Source organism: Electrophorus electricus, unplaced genomic scaffold (assembly GCF_013358815.1).
Source record: "Electrophorus electricus isolate fEleEle1 unplaced genomic scaffold, fEleEle1.pri scaffold_124_arrow_ctg1, whole genome shotgun sequence".
In the NCBI taxonomy this organism is placed as follows: Eukaryota; Metazoa; Chordata; class Actinopteri; order Gymnotiformes; family Gymnotidae; genus Electrophorus; species Electrophorus electricus.
The window spans coordinates 4,632-11,327 of NW_023336162.1; the positions used below are offsets into that span (position 1 = coordinate 4,632).

General features: G+C 47.8%; 1 pseudogene; it reads right to left on the bottom strand.

The window, feature by feature from the left end:
* Positions 1-332: 332 nt before the first annotated feature.
* Positions 333-1,256, bottom strand: LOC118240919 (annotated as a pseudogene).
* Positions 1,257-6,696: the final 5,440 nt, after the last annotated feature.

A 6,696-nucleotide genomic window follows, 5' to 3' on the forward strand; every position in this document is an offset into this window, starting at 1 on the left:
TGAAACAACCAGGGCCAAACCTCTTCCCATGGGCCACGAAGGTAAACAGGCCATTTTACACATCCACCCTGGATTATGGAAATGACAGCAGGTGTGTGTGTGTGTGTGTGTGTGTGTGAAGAAGAGAGACAGACACAAAGAGAGACAGAGAGAGAGAGAGCGCCTCATCAGAGCGACAGCTTCAAGAGCCAATCACTGGGCCCACGCCGCACAGAGGGACCCGCCCCTTGCGCTCGGGGCACTCCCACGCGAGCACCCTCCTTTCCACCGCAGCCACCCGAGCCGCAAAACGCTCCATGAGAAATCATGATGGGTCGGGAATGGGAGCTCACTTACTTTCCGTATTCCTCGTTGTCCCGGTCGCAGCGGCCGTCCTTGTGCTTCTCCCAGTCCTTTCCATGCCTGCACGTGGTCAGCAGGATCACGTCATCCCCATTGTGGACGTGGTGCAAAGCGTTCCGGGTCTCTGAGCCAATGCCGGTGAGGTAGCGCTTCCCCTTGAACACCAGCAGATACCTCCGGGCGGGCGGCACGTCGTTGGCCGTCAGCCGGCCCCTCCCACTGCCCTTCAGGGGGTGCTCCCTGGGGAACAGCGGGATGGAGACGTCGAAGCCGGGTCAGAAGTTCCCTGCGTCGGCGCTGGCCTTGGCCAGCATGGCGTGTCCGGCGTCGAAGCACAGATCCTTGCCGTAGTCAGGCCAGGTGCCTGAGTAGAGGTTGAAAACCAGGTGGTTGCGCCCCTCGTTCCAGAGCGGCAGCGCCCGGATGCGGCCGCCTGCATCGGGGACGTACTGCGGCGACAGCCGGTCCCGGTCCAGCGTGTCTACGCCGAGCACGAAGAGGCAGGCCTCGGCCGGGTCGTGTGTGCGGTACCGCGACTCCTCAATGGCGGCCAGCACCTTGCGGTAGCCCTCCGATGCGGCCTCGCCCCTCGCCAGCGGGTGCACGTAGACGCGGAAGGCTTGGCGGCAGCGGGAGAAGTCGAAGCAGGTCTCCATACGGCAGCGCCGGCTCTTGTACATGGTCCGGTGGATGTCGCGGCGCTCGCGGGGGGAGGTGTGTTGGTGGAAGAGGAGGGGACCGTCCTCCTCATGCTCCGCCCCCTCCAGGTAGGACCGCAGCGGCGGGGGGGGCGGCAGCACCGGGCCCTGGGGGAGGCGGGTGTGGAGCTCGGCCACGCGCAGGGTCCAGGCGTAGGCTAGAAGCAACGCGCACGCCCCCGCCGACACCAGCAGGTAACGTTTCTTGGCCTGCATGTGGACAGCCGGCGCGACAGCGTGACACGGGGATGGCAGGCAGGGGTGACGCTCAGCCTGTAACAAGGACTCCCATACCAGCGCTATAGCATAGTATCAGAGCACAGGCCACTGTGGACGGACACACACACACACACACACACACACACTTTATGCTTAAACAAAAGAGAGTTGTTAACCACACTGGTGGTATTTATAGGTTTTCTGGTACAAGTACATCGATTTAATTATAGGGATGTTAGATATTCATGACATGGTAAAAATGTGTGTGTGTCTGTGTGTGTGTGTGTGTGTGTGTGTGTGTGTGTGTGTGTGTGTGTGTGTGTGTGTGTGTGTGTGTGTGTGCGCGTGTGCGCCGTTAGTAAAGAGCCACGGCACCGTTTCCACAGCAAGAACAGTTTATCACCCTCTTGAATAACGCGCATGTTTTTGAAAAAACATCCGAGCGAGGTGAAAATAAGTGCATGCGCGCGGAAAACGGTCCGCCGGCAGGCGCCGCTTACCTCGCCTGGGCACGTGTCCACACGCGGGCAACTTTTCTCGGAGCCCTGGTCCTCAATGCACGTCACCGTCGACCAAGCAGGTCCATTGATAATTAACGCAATGCTGAGGCATTTTTGGTTTGTAAAAAAAAGAGGTAATTCCTCTGTGTTTTTTTAATAGAATAGCAGTTCAGACAGGAGTCCTCGCCGAGCAGGATGTCGCGCGTGATAGCCACATAAATGTCCTTCGAGGCTGCAAAACACGCGACAGTGAACTTCAGAGTCCTGGAGAACAGCATCACTCTCCAAAGTGTCTGAATACCCTGAATACTGCTAAAGTCGGTAAAGTAACAACAACAACAACAACAACAACAATAATAATAATAATAACAGTAATCTGCTCATAGGAAAATTGAGTGTATGAATACTGTTCACCTGTACGAAAAAAAAGACGCAGACGTCCCTCTCAGCATCGTCGTAGTCTAGTAGCTCATAGTCTCAGGATCAGGGGTTACGCCACATGCACTGGTGATCTGGGAGTAAATGGGTAACAGCAAGCGATGGGTAACAGCAAGCGATTAAGAAAATCCCGCTTGCTGCCTATTAAATGGGGCTTTAAATCTTTATCTCTGATATGAAGCCATTATTAGTATTGCATACATTAAAAAAAAGGTCTGGTTATTGTCAGTGTAACTGTATGTGCTATGATTTATGGGGTTACGATTTATGGGGTTACGAATTGTTTCTCTGTGTTGTTGTTTTTTTGGACTTAGGGGCTTTCTTATTTGGTGGTAGCAGTGAGGCGGATGTAGGGCACCAAATATTTGAGGGCAATTTCGCAGCAGCCTAAGGTTCACAGGTGTGCCTTCAGGCTGTAGTCACACCAGTGGCCTGAGAGAGAGAGAGAGAGAGAGAGAGAGAGAGAGAGAGAGAGAGAGACTTAATCAGGTGCTTAGTTCCCCATAGAGCAACAGTGTCATATAATTTGATCACAAAAGATAAACTGACATGAGCCACAGTGTAGTTGCTGAATTTGAAGTCAAAGTTACGTGGGTTAAAGGGTATAAGTTTGAGTGAGTGGTGTGAAATGGTGTCTGTGCGTGTGGCGTGTGTGTGTGTGTGTGGGGGGGGGGGGGTTATCTCGTGTTGATTAAAAGCCCACAATATCGTTGGATAACCTGAATCTTCCGATTTTCTAATGCGCTTGAACGTGTTCAATGCATCTCCGTGTGCCGTTAACGAGGTCACAACAGAGCGCGGATCTGTCTCTTTACCGCTAAACGCAAGAAGAAGCAAAAACGCGTTAGTCAGGTCTCTCCACTCCTGGTTAAATTCACCATGCATCAAGAGACATGTGTCGTCTGTTTATTACACACTATATGTCTGTTTGGTTGGACCTCATTACAAAAATCCATCACCGTCTGTTCTTTAAAAAAAGTGTCAAAAGATCTGCTGACGTTACGGTTAGGTTCAGGTGTAAGCACAGTGATATTTAGCTGTGTGTGTGTGGACAGACAGAGAGAGTTGGAGGTCTCTAATTGAGAGTTGTGTACACACCCTGAACGAACAGTGGCAAATGGCATATGTGTGTGTTGGAGCGCAAATCTAATTTTCTACCCGCTTCCTCGTTTCCGTCGGTTCATTAGACCCATCACGACTGCCCGTGCTGGAGGCGAGGCTACCGGGGAACGCACGCGCCCACGGAACGTGAAGATTCCTCACACGCCGGCGCCTGAAAACGCCTCGCGACCTCTCACGCACGAACGGAACAGAACTCGCGGGACGTCGCTTTCATCGCTGTCTCTTTCTAAATATATATTTTTAAAAGTTGCATAGCATATATACACACACACTCATTACATATATATATACACACACTCATTATACATACACACACACACACACACACACACATACACTCATTACGTACATACACACACACACACACACACACACACACTCACACACTACACACACACACACACACACACACACTCATTACGTATACACACACACACACACACACTACATATATACACACACACTCATTACACACATACACACTCATAAAAAATATATATATATATATACACACACACACACACACACACACTACATATATACACACACACTACATATACACACACACACTCATTACACACATACACACTCATTACATATATATATATATATATATATATATATGTATATATATACACACACACACACTCATTACAAAGATACACACACACACACACACACACACACACACTACATATATACACACACACTCATTACGTATATACACAAACGTGCACTGGGCCCTATAAGATCCTAGTTAATCTTATTTATGCCGCCGTTCTGGTCGTCGAGTCCGAAAGAAACGTGCAACAGTAACAACTCCAACTCTCCAGGAATCCTCTAGTATCAGCAACAATAGCTCTGCTCCAGTGTTAATGACTTTAAAATGGACTTTATCTGTGTGCACATTTGTGTGTGAGTGTGTGCGAGTGAGTGTGTGTGTGTGTGTGTGTGTGTGTGTGTGTGTGTGTGTGAGAGTGTGTGTGTGTGTGTGTGTGAGTCCACATTTAGGAGTCAATACATGCAAAGACATGATACTGGGCCTGGACTGTATTAGCTGTGCAGTGTCATTAATGGAGACTCTGTTTGTCTGAGCATAGCAAGAAAATGGGGATTCTCTCATTCTCTAAACAGTGTCTCACCATCAGACTCTAAACGAGAGTCTCACCATCAGACCCTAAACAGTGACTACACCATCAGACTCTAAATGAGTGTCTTACCATCAGACTCTAAACAGAGTGTCTCACCATCAGACTCAAAACAGTGTCTCACCATCAGACTCAAAACAGAGTGTCTCACCATCAGACTCAAAACAGAGTGTCTCAACATCAACCTCTAAATGAGTGTCTCACCATCAGATTCTAAACGCGAGTCTCACCTTCAGACTCTAAACAGTGTCTCACCATCAGACTCTAAACAGAGTCTCACCATCAGAATGCACACAAAGACAATGTGACTGAAATATACAGACAATCAAAAACACCACCTCTCCTCACCTCCACACTACCTGTCTCACTTTCCCTGCAACACATCTTTCATTGTCTCTCAAACATGAACCAAAATCACCTCTCACACACACACACACACACACAGTCTTCATCACCCACCGTCCGCGAGCAACACTATATTGAGTTTAGAGAAAATCGTTATTTGTCCCTCCATGTGTTTCCCTCATCCCATGGGCCAAGCTGTTAAAAACACATCCCATTAAATCGGCCCTGTGGACTGTTCTGAGATCAGCAAAGTGCCCCCCCTGCAGTCAGCACAGTGAGTGGCACAACTCCCTGCTCCAAACCCCCCTCCCATCTCCATCAACTGGATCAAGTGAAAAAGTGGCAGCAGGAAAATCCATTAAAAAAATAAGTAGCTGGACCAGGTCCAACTCTAACGGACCCGGCTGTATCTATAACGGTGGGGGGGGGGTATCCCGTGTATGAGGGAGGAGGGTGATTTATGGGTAATTACACCATAAGACAAGGACAAGTGTTTGACAGCTTGGATGTTACAGAGGCCGTCTACTGCTCTGTATTTATAAACCGCAAAATGTTATGGGGAGATTTTTAAGTTTGATGTAAAAGTAACGACTCTCCAATCCCAGAAAGGTAGTCTATATCCAAGGAAAAAAGTCTAACTTCTTTAGGCATTGTATTTTTAGAGCTAGAAGTGTGTGTGTGTGTGTGTGTGTGTGTGTGTGTGTGTGTGAGTGTGTATGCGTGCGCGGGAGACCTTGAAGCACGATGGCTGTCAAAGGTTCAGGACTACTACTAGTTCACACCCACAGGATTTAATTCCAGCCTTCCTCTGCCCCACAGAATCCTGCTGCACACACTCCTGTCCCTGACACACACACACACAGAGAGAGAGAGAGAGAGAGAGAGAGAGAGAGAGAGAGAGAGAGAGAGAGAGAGAGAGAGAGACCCAGAGTCAAAAACATAGGAAAATATTTTTGACTAATGGAGCAAATATTTTTGACTAAACTCTCTGTAAATAAAAAAAACCCAACAAATAAAACTGGTTTCAAAACTTGCAATGGTAACAAATGCTTTCTTGACATTTGCATTAATTTTCCTTGTTTCCTCAGGTCAACAGACAGGAAGCTGGAGCTTCTGGCAGGAAGAAGCTACCATGGCTAAAAGCCAGAGCCTCCAGCGCTGACAGGCAAATGTGGCAATTATAGGATGGCTAAGAGGTGGCTGAGCTCTATCTTATCTTATCTGGGCCTATTTAAGGGTTGCCGTGGCAGAGAGAGGATGAGACAAGCATCTGGAAAATGGCATTACTAGCAGGGAAAAGTCTGGAATTTTCCGTGCTGTCTGCTGCACTGCAAATGAGCCTTGGGGTTTTATTTGAACAAAGAAAGAAAATTTAATCTTGGCATAAAATTGCATATGTGCACCAGGGCTAATGTAACTGTAATACTGTTAGACTAATACTGTTACTGTTGTAGAATACTGTACACTATTAATGTAAAAGGATACAAGACGTTTTGCACTATAATGTCTGAATTAAGAAAATATGTTGACACAAAAGCTGCTAGATAGAAGATGAGTGTGGTGTGTAATTCTAGTTTTGTACGTGTGTGTGTGTGTCTGTGTGCGCGTGCGTTTACTTTCTCATTGAGGAATAAATGTGCATCCTTGTGTTGTTTATTAAAAACAAACAAACAAAAAAAGAATAAGAAGTAATGCAGCATATGAATTTTTCAGCATCTTTGCAGGCCCCATGGCCCTTCAGATTGTGGTCAAAGTCTCTGAGTGCTCGTTCAAACGGCTGGAGAGCCGATTAGCTGAAAGGGAACCCTCTAGTCCGAGATACACATCAGTCCAAACTGATGGTCCTGGAAAATGGTAGATTCTGTTCTTCCTTTCTAAACTTAT